The sequence below is a fragment of the Myotis davidii genome, unplaced genomic scaffold (genome assembly GCF_000327345.1).
Source record: "Myotis davidii unplaced genomic scaffold, ASM32734v1 scaffold199, whole genome shotgun sequence".
In the NCBI taxonomy this organism is placed as follows: Eukaryota; Metazoa; Chordata; class Mammalia; order Chiroptera; family Vespertilionidae; genus Myotis; species Myotis davidii.
In genome coordinates this window covers 1,943,794-1,954,593 of record NW_006290680.1, presented here as the reverse complement: position 1 = coordinate 1,954,593, position 10,800 = coordinate 1,943,794, and positions in this window count along the sequence as shown.

The following is a 10,800-nucleotide window of genomic DNA, read 5'->3' as shown; positions in this document are numbered from 1 at the left end:
CTGATGGTTAGGGTCCTGAAAACTCATATAGAAGAATTTCCCTTAAGAACTTTTGGGGAAAATATGGGGGAGGAGTGTTCTGAGATTAGAAATAAATATGTGAAAACCTACATAATCCTTTTTTATGTTCTTAAAAATAAAATAAAGATAATTATTAATGAAATTTTGCATGTCTTAAATGAGTAAGAATGAGTGGTACTATTTTGGTAACTCTTGTTTACTAGAAACATTTTGGCATGTCCTTCCCTTTTGGTAGCTCTGTTTACTATGTTTTGCTTACTAGAAACTTTTGGCATGTCTCTATGATATCATGGTGAAATTCACCTTTGCTTTATTACAAATAACATGCATGATAGATTTTTTCACATCTGCACAGCTTTATGACTTAGGGTTATTAGAATAGTTTTTTCCCAGACCCCCTCAATAATCATGATAATAATAGCAGCTATGCCAGGTATGGTCGTCGGCGCTTTCATGATGTGGTCGTCATTAGGACCATTCACCAATATTCTCTTTCTTCTAGGTACATTGTCAGACTGCATTTGTCCATCACCTTGAAGTTGAGCATGGCTGTGTGACTGCTTTGGACATCATTTCCACTCAAATTTCAATATCCAAAGCAGAGTGGAAATGATGTGAGACACTTTGAGGCAGATACCTTTTTCTTTTCTGAAAGAAATCTGCAATGGTTATGTAATGTAAGCAAGTAAGCCTGTGCTTTAAACCACCAAGGCAGTGGTTCTCAACCTTCTGGCCCTTTAAATACAGTTCCTCATGTTGTGACCCAACCATAAAATTATTTTCATTGCTACTTCATAACTGTAATGTTGCTACTGTTATGAATCATAATGTAAATATCTGATATGCAGGATGGTCTTAGGCGACACCTGTGAAAGAGTCGTTTGATCGCCAAAGGGGTCGCGACCCACAGATTGAGAACCGCTGCACTAAGGTTTTTGTTTGTTTTTGTTAATCCTCATCCCAAGTATTTCTTTCCATTGAGTTTTAGAGAGAGTGAAGGGAGGGAGGGGAGAGAGAGAAAGAGAGAGAGAAAGAGAGAGAGAGAGAGAAGGAGGGAGAGACAGAGAGAGAAACATTGATGTGAGAGAGAGACATCAATTGGTTACCACTCTGTGCACCCTGACCAGGGCCAGGGATTGAAACTGCAGCCCAGTACATGCTCTTGATCAGAAATCAAACCTGCAACCCTTCAGTGCATGGTGCTAAGGCTCTAACCGCTGAGCATATCAGCCAGGGTGCCACTGAGTTTTTAAAATGGAGTTTTAACTGCACGTAGCCAAGCCATCCTGATGAATGTATATGATTATTGGTTATGCTCATGGCTAAGTGCTGATACTAAGCCCATTCAACAGTTGAGTAAATAAGACAGGAATTAAGTTGTCTGTAATTGCAGAACTAGTAACCCAGGCAGTTTGAGCCCTACATTCTTAAGCACTAGAGTTTGCTGTCATTCTCTATGCTGTGCTATCTCAATACCCACTATTATATACAGACTATGGACTCTGCCCATGATAACTTCATGCCAAAGCTTACACTTACCTCTGTTTCATCCCTTCCTTCAGATGCCCTTAAAGTTTTAGTCGCAAGGGTGATTGTCTCTTATTAGCACTTGTCTTTCCCAATCTTATACTGCAAAGATCTCCATTCCTTTTATATTACCTGTTACTACTTTTACTGTCCTCTGGAATTCCATCTTTCATGTGACGAGGGTGCTTTTTTGCCTTAAATATCTTCACATCTCTGATATTCTAAGTAAATTTCTCAGAAGGCCGCCTTTAGCTTAATGAATAGGAGGCTACCCAGCAATCATGAAGGCATTACAACTAGTGGTTAAATGCATGAATTCTGCAACCAGACCTGGGTTTGAATCTTTGCTCTGCCACTTAATTGGCTGTGTGAACGTCTCTATGTCTAAGTTTGCTCTTCTGCAAAATGGAGATAAATAATAATACCTATCTCATATGGTTGTTTTGAGGATTAAATGAGTTCACTTATGTAAAGCCTTGGAATATACCTGACACATTATAATATGGTATAGGTGTTGCATATTTTATTTTATTTTTTTAAGTGTTGGATATTTTAAAGAATCAGGTACTATAGAACCATGATGAACGGAGATAGGTCATTATTGATCTTAATCTTTCTGATGTTAATATGACAATATTAAAGGTTTAATATCACCTTTAATTTTTCCTTTTATTCAACAGGGATTACTGAAAAACTCTACAAGACACTATGCTCTGGAAGCCTGGAAGCTGAAGGGGGGCGGGGGGATGACCTAGAGCTTGCCCTCAAAGAATTTACATTATAAAGGGGGCGATAAGATATACTTGTACACAAATAATTTTGCTATTAAATGTAGTCTGTAAAAGTGTTATAAGACAAGAATGATAAAGGGAGTTCAGAAAAAGGAGAGTTGGGGAGTCAGAAAGCCTTAGAGTCAGATAGGACATTTGTTAGCGTTTGGGTGGATAGGTAGGATTTCGATGTGTGGAGACTGAGTTTGGCTTCCTAGGTGAAAGGGAGCATTAGAGCAGAAGCCCATAATAAATATGTTCATTTACCCTTTCAGCAAATATATATTGGTGCTAGGCACTGATATTAAACCCTGGGACAGACAACAAACAAAAGGAAGTTCCTGCTCTCATGGAGCTTATGTTCTAGTGCAGCGGTTCTCAATCATGGGTTGCGACTCCTTTGGGGGTCGAACGACCCTTTCACAGGGGTCGCCTAATACCATCGGAAAACACATATATAATTACATATTGTTTTTGTGATTAATCACTATGCTTTAATTATGTTCAATTTGTAACAATGAAAATACATCCTGCATATCAGATATTTACATTACCATTCATAACAGTAGCAAAATTACAGTTATGAAGTAGCAACGAAAATAATTTTATGGTTGGGGGTCACCACAACATGAGGAACTGTATTAAAAGGGTTGCGGCATTAGGAAGGTTGAGAACCACTGTACTAGTGAGTATTTGAATATGCAAAGCCATAATGTATCAAGTGGTGATCAGACTTAGAAGAAAAATAAAGCAGGATAATGAGACAGAGTAAATTTATATAACTAAGAAAAGCATGCTTAATTTCTAAAAAAATTTTTAGGGTATCTTTTGAGGAAACGGAAGGCACAGCTAAATGGCTTTATCCCAAGCTCATAGTTTTCTGCCCCTTGCTCTTGGCCTAGCTAGGTATTTTCCTTCTTTTGAGACTTGAGAACAAGTCCCAGTGTCATCATGGGGCCTTCCCCCGTATATCTGCCAGAAGCACTCTCTTTCCTCTACATTTCTGAGTCAGATTTTGTCTCTATAACTAATTTGCATTTCATATTGAACTGCCTTTTTCTTTTCTCATGTTACTTGTTTATTCCACAGTATGTGATAGCTATTTATTTAGTAAATAATTATTGTTTCATTTTGTTTCAGCATTAGTGGGCATTGAGAACTTGAAGATAAATGCACTTGATCTTTGTTCTTGAGGAATGCACAGTTTATTAGTAGAGATAAAAATGTAAACTGCTACTACAATGTCAAATTCCAGCTATGTAGAAAGTTTTGTTTGAAAATAAGAGGGAGCAACCATTTACCCAGGGGAGTTGGTTAAGGCTTTGGAAAGAAAGAAACTTTAAATTGCTTTTTGAAAGTTGATTTGGAGTTTCATAATCAGAGACTGGGAGTAGTGTTTGAGTTTAGAGAGTCTCATGCATAGGAAGTATTCTCTGAACAGATGGAGGCAAATGGTAAGTTCATTGTGGCGGGAGTATAATGGAGAGCTGTGGAATTGTGGTGGGCGATGGGGCTGGAGAAGTAGGTGGGAGACATTGCAAGGTTTTTGCTGGGGTCCAGCCCCAGCAGGTCCAGGGGTCCCCAAAGGTGTGGACGGAGTCGGCGAAGAAGGAATGACACGGAGACAGCGTTCAGTTGATCAGCAGCCTAGGCAGGATCTCTAGCCAAGTTCTAGTCAGGATCTCCAGCGAAGTTCTGGTTAGGATCTCCAGCCAGGTTCTGTGTCCATGTTCTCTTGCTAGGTTCTCCAGCCAGGTTCGATCGCCAGGTTCTGTAGCCGGGTTCTTCAGCCAGGTCCTGTCTAGGTTCTCCAACCAAGTTCTGTTGCCAGGTTCTGTCCAGGATCTTTTGCCATGTTCTCTCCAGTGAAGTTCTTCTGTCTCTAGGTACTGTGTTCTAAGTTCTGTGTTCTAAGTTCTGTCTGGAGGTTCTGAGTTCTGTCTTCTGAGGTCTGGCTTCTGAGGTCTGCCTTCTGAGGTCTGTCTTCTGAGGTCTGCCTTCTGAGGTCTGCCTCCTGTTGTCTTGTTGCATCTGTATTTATACCAGTTGATTCTAATCCTATCAATCTCTATTCCAAAGGTTAGGGCGTTTCTTATCTCCATGCCAGGGAGTAAAGATTATGTAGCTTAAGCATGATTGTTCGTAGTTAAAGTGATTAATTACCCGCCTGGCAGTTAAGAGGTTTTATTCCCTCCCTAACTTCAGGGGAAAATCCCTACCTGGGGAAACAACCTTTCTCGGAGAGGTGACCTTGGACCGGCTCCCGGCAGGTTTTGAAGGTCATGGTAAGGAGTTTAGAGTTGTTTTGCCATCGAGGAGTCATTAGAGGTTTTAATGCAAAAGAGTAGATTATATTCTATACTCGGCCAGCTGAGGTTGGTTTATAACAATGATGCTCAAACTCTGCTGCATATTAGAAGTAAGAGCTTTAGCCCTACCCGGTTTGGCTCAGTGGATAGAATGTAGGCCTGCGAACCAAAGGTCCTAGGTTCGATTCCAGTTCAAGGGCACATACCTCAGTTGCAGGCTTCTCCCTGGTCCGGGCCCTGTTCAGAGCATGTATAGGAAGCAATCAATCGATGTGATATTTCTTTCTGTATTTCCCTCTCTCTTCCACTCTCTCTAAAAATCAATGGAGCCCGGCCGGCATGGCTCTGTGGTTGAGCATTGACCTATGAACCAGGAGGTCCTGGGTTCAATTTCTGGTCAGGGCACATGCTCGGGTTGCAGGCTCAGTCCCCAGTAAGGAGTACAGGAGGCAGCAGATCAATGATTCTCTCTTATCATTGATGTCCCTCCCTCCTTCCCTCCCTGAAATCAAGCCTATCTAATAAAGAGGGAATATGCTAATTGACTCTCATGCCATCACAAAGATGGCAGTGCCCACAGCCAATAAGAAGGAAATATACTAATTGTTTGCCACGCCCTCAAAGATGGTGGTACCCACAGCCACAAGATGGCAGCGCCCAGTCCCCTCAGCCCTGCTGGAGTGGCAGCCGCATGGCAAGACTGGGCCCGCCCCCAGGCAGGCCTGGTCACTCCACGTGCCTGCCTCCAGAGTCCCCCCGGCCTTGCTGCGCGCCTGCCTCCGGAGTCCCCCAGGTCCCTCAGCCCCCTAGTCACCCAATGCCGGCCCGAGGTGCAAGCAAGCCTCGGATGTCAGCTGCCCAGCCACCCAGGGCCGGCCAAGACTCAGGTAACCAGGGCCAGCCAAGGCTTGCGCTGCCAACAGTGGCAGCAGCAGAGATGTGATGGGGGCATTGCCTTCCCCTGATTGCTGGGTTGCCTCCCACTCCTGAGGGCTCCCGGACTGTGAAAGGGGGCAGGCCAGGCTGAGGGACCGCCCGTCCAGTGCATGAATTTTCATGCACCGAGCTGCTAGTAAATAATATTTTTAAAAAATCAATGGAAAAATGTCCTTGGATGAGTATTAAAAAAAAAAGGAGAACTTTAAAAAATACCAGTGCCCAGGCTCCACACAATAAAATCAGATTTTCTGGAGGAGAGACCCAGATATTGGATTTTTTATGAACTACCTCAGCTGATTCCATTGTGCATCCAAGTTTGAGGACTGGTGGTCCGTGAGGTCTGAAAGGTTGGCAACTGCTGGTTTAAGGAAACCTAGAGGGCTGATGGCAGGGTAATGAATTCCGAGGTTACTGCAGTGGCCTGGCTAGGATTTAAATCTTTGAATTGAGGCATTGGGAGTGGAGACAAGGGAAGATGGAGCCATTATTATTATTATTTTAAAAATATATTTTTATTTAAGCCCACAAATAAAACTGCTCTGATGGCAATCAAAGGGCTTGCCTTCAAGAAAGGTGAAATGGGCATTTTCATTCCATGATTTGTGGTGCCATCATCCCTTCTCCCTTCTAAAATAAGAACGTGATTGTGGGGTCGGAGTGGAGGGAGGGAAGATTGATTTAATGTTAGATAGTAGAGCCTGAAATTCTTGAAATCCTCATTACTTAATTGGATTTATCCATAAGAATATTTGAGAGAATGACTATAGAGATCTGTGTGTTTGATCAATTTACTGTCATTAATCTGTTAAAAGGGGATAGAGTACTAAGGAAATGAAATGGGAAACTAACAGGGGGAATCAGCAGTGTAAAAATGGAAGCGAGTGGTGGAAAGGCCCAGAGAGTACATTTGGCCCCAGTACCTGTCAGGGCAGGAATATGATAGGACTAGATAAAACCCAGGCATCCCCATCCCATCCTAGAGCAGCAGAATAATTAGAGCAAACATTTATCAAGTGTTTGCTGTATGCAAGGTACTAAGTGTACATTTATTCTCTCATTTAACCCTTTAAAACTGTGGGAAGTTGTAGGTTGTGTTATTACCCCCCATACCCCACCCCCGTTTTGCTAATGAACAAATTGAGTCACAGAGAGGTAACGAAACTGTTTAGGGTCACATCGTTACTTGTTCTTTCATATAATATAAGTGCAGGAACTTGGAGAGCCTGCCTTGAAGTGAATGAACCCACTGCTTCTGGGACTATGTCTGCTGTACCATACCTCTATCTTCTGGAGCATAGCCTATCTGGCAGGTCCCATGATCTTCATTTAAGTCATTTAGTCTCTAGGTTGCTTCTCTGAAGTTCACTCTTAGAGGCTGGTGACTACAATACTAAAAATAACATTGTCCTGGAGAATATTTATAGTTTTTTTTCACTCACTCTGCTTAAGTACAGACTACGCCTTATCTGGGAAATACTACTTATTTTAGGACTCTGTAGTTAGACATTTAAATGGTAGGGTTTGGTCGGTGGTAGTTCAACAGATATTTGCATGCCTCCAAAGTACTCTGCCATGCACTTGGTGCTGGGGTGAGAGATGTGATTACAGTCTAGAAGTGTAAAAATGCCCAAATAAACATGATCAATATTTAAATTTCAGTGTAATAAAGTATACAGAACAATAAAAGGAACAGAGGAAGGTGCAAGGTTAAGAAGAACTTCCCAGAAGAGTTAACATCTGAATTAGGTTTTGAAGGATGAATGGGAGTTTGCCAGGTAGGCTGCAGAATAACCTACACTAATAAAAGAGAAAGATGCAAATTGATCATACCTTTGTGATGCCCACCAGCCAATCAGGAGTGAGTATGCAAATTAACCCAACAAAGATGGCGGGTTAATTTGTATGTGCAGGCGCTGAGTGGCCGGGGGCGGTGCGGAATACCCCAGCAACTCCGGGCCTCTGGGCAGCGTGGGAAGGTGGAAAGGCGGCTCCGGGCCAGAGCGAAGGCGGTGCCGGCAGCCAGGGGAAGTAAGGCCCATTCTTGCATGAATCTTCGTGCATCGGGCCTCTAGTTAAGTTATAATTGCTAGAGAGTTGAACAGAGGATTCCTTCTGATATTATTGCCAATGTGTCTAGATTCTTAATGTGGTAGAACAAGTTGTGAAATTTCCTTTTTTCCGCTAGTGTCTTAAAATGTCATTGGGATTCTGTGTCTCAGCAGTAGAGCTGGTCATGTAGGGATTTTGCTTTCGGCCAGTTTTAGGAGGGAAAAATTGCTCCCATTTAGCACTTGCAGGCTTGCTGCAACTTGGGGCAGACGTGAGTTTCCTGCTTATGTGGGAATGATAATGTTCCCTAGCCTAGCTCCAGTTTAAGACTTTGATTGCAATGCTTGCTGAGACTTTTCTTCTCTTACATGAAAAGAGTAGATTGATCATTGTTTTCAAAAGGTATTTAGGGCTCTGGCTAGTGTGGCTCAGTTGATTGAGTGTTGTACCATGCACCGAGTGGTTGCTGGTTCCATTCCCAGTCAGGGCACATGCCCAGGTTGCAGGCTCAGTCCGCAGGAGGGGGCATGTAGGAGGCAGCCAATCAATATTTCTCTCCCTCTCCCTCCTCTCTAAAAAAAAAATCAATGAGCCCTGACTGGTTTGGCTCAGTGGATAGAGCGTCGGCCCGAGGACTCAAGGGTCCCAAGTTCGCGTCTGGTCAAGGGCATGTACCTTGGTTGTGGGCACATCCCCAGTGGGGAGTGTGCAGGAGGCAGCTGATCGATGTTTCTCTCTCATCGATGTTTCTAGCTCTCTATCCCTCTCCCTTCCTCTCTGTGAAAAATCAATAAAAATATTAAAAAATCAATGAAAACATTTTTTTAAAGGTATTTAGGCATTCAGCCACAAACGTTAATTGAGCACTGACTCTTTTGGATAGGAGGGTAGGTTAGGACCGTAACATAAAAATTGGGTTTTTTAGGTATAACATACATTCAGTAAAGTAAAATGGTTTTTTTAATATCTGTATATACCTTTGTAACCACCACCTTCAGATTTAGAGAACAGTTCCAGTACCCTGGAAGGTTCTCTCATAACCCTTCTCTGAAAATACCCATATTCCATTTCCCCCTTTCTCCACCCCCCCACCTCCAAACACAGTTCTGACTTCTGTCACCAAAGATTGGTTTTGCCTGTTCTTGAACTCTATTTAAATGGAATCATACAGAATATATGTTTTGTATCTGGCTTCTTTTACTCAACTTTTTGATTATGAGATTCATCCAGATAGTCAGGGAACACTGATTACCAGACACACTGTTAGGAAGAGACCCAGAATAATCACATATGAGTTATGTCATTGAAATTTAGTATGAATTTATTGGTAGCATTCATTTATTCAGTACACATTTACAAGTACCATGCACCAGGTGAATTAAGATGAATAAGTTTCTGCCACCAAGGAGCTTTCAGGCTAATGAAGCAAATATCATTTTGGGAAGAATTTTTGGGGAAAACATTGATGTGTAAGTTTGACTGAAGTCTTAGGCTGGAGTCATGGAAGATGACCACTTTAGCAAATGGCTATAATGTATCATTGTGTAGAAGGCAAGGAATGGAAGTGAATTTTGGTGATTGCTGTGTAGCTAAGGAAAAAGCGTCCAGCAGTATTTTATGAGGTTAGATAAAACTTTAGATACGTATTATGAATGTGGCATTCCTCCCCCCTCCCCCCCATTATTGAGATGACTTTAGATGTTCCATTAAGCCATCAAAAATTTCCTAAGTGTGGCTTTAGATGCAGCATCTCTTCTTTCGTCAGGGCATTTTGTAGCAAAATGTGTTCCTGGCAGTATCAGTTTGCTGAGGCTGCTATAACAAAATACTAGGGAGCGGGGTGACTTACACGGAAATTTATTTTCTTACAATTCAGGAGGCTAGAAGTTCACGATCAAGGTGGCAGTTTTAGTTTCTTCTGAAGCCTATCAGCTTGGCTTACAGTCTTTTCCACCTGTGTCCTCACTTGGTCTTTTCTGTGTGTTTGTGTCCTCATCTCTTCTTAAAAGGGTACCAGCCATATTGGATTAGGGCCATCCCCAGTGACCCCACTTTAACTTAGTCACCTCTTTAAAGGCCTTATCTCCAAATATGTTCACATTTGAATTACTAGGAAATAGAGCTTTGCTTCAGCATATGAATTTGGGGGGAGGAGGGCACACAGTTCAGTTCATAACACCACGTTTCAAAACCTACCCTAACATTGTTGGACTGTCTGAGGGTTGTTACCAGAGAAAAGCAGGGGCCATAATAAGGTCAAAATAAGCAGGTATCAGACCATTGTCTGGTGTGACCCTTGTGGGGGCTGGACTTGGTCTTAAAGTGCCATCTCTGTGTTCATAGTGTGTCATCTGCACACACAAACCCATGAGCCTTTGGTAATATGTCTAACACTGTTAAGACTATGGTGTTTTATCCTCCTATATAATAAAAAGCTAATATGCAAATTGTCCCTTCAACTGGGAGTTTGAACAGGGGGTGGGGCCTGCCGGCCAACTGCCCGTAGCCCCCTCCCCCCCATCAACCTCCTCCCCACCCCCACAGTCCTCCCCCCCGGCCAGCTGGTCCCATGAGCCCCGATCAGCCCTGATCCCTGGCCAGGCTGAGGGACCCCACCCATGCATGATTTGTGCACTGGGCCTCTAGTCTAGTCTAATAATAAACAGAAGGGTAATTGACTGTACCTTCGCTACACTTCCCACTAATCAGGGCGATATGCAAATTAACTGCCAAGAAAGATGGCGGTTAACCGCCAAGAAAGATGACAGTTAATTTGTATACATAGGTGCAATGATGGGAGGCGAAAGGGGAAGGACGGAAGAACGTTGATTGGAAACCCAGGCGGCAGGCAAGAGCCCTGGATCGGAGAACCGGGGCCACCTTTGCCCGCCCCCGAGCCGGTGATCACGATCGGAGGTGCCGCCTTGCTTGTGGCCCCGTGATCTGCCACCGCGATCAGAGAGCCAGGGTACAGGCAAGGTGGCACCCGGGCACCCTAGCACCTGACATGCAAAGGTCGGGGATGAAATGACTTTTCCCAAGCACATCTGCAAATATCCTGGGGAAGGCATCACTGAAGAGTTCACAACTCTCTTACTTGGCAAGGAATCAAAAAGTTGGCAATGGGAACAATCCCTTACATCAAAGTTAAGGCCCCTCTGAGTAAAAAAGAATAGATTCAAAGT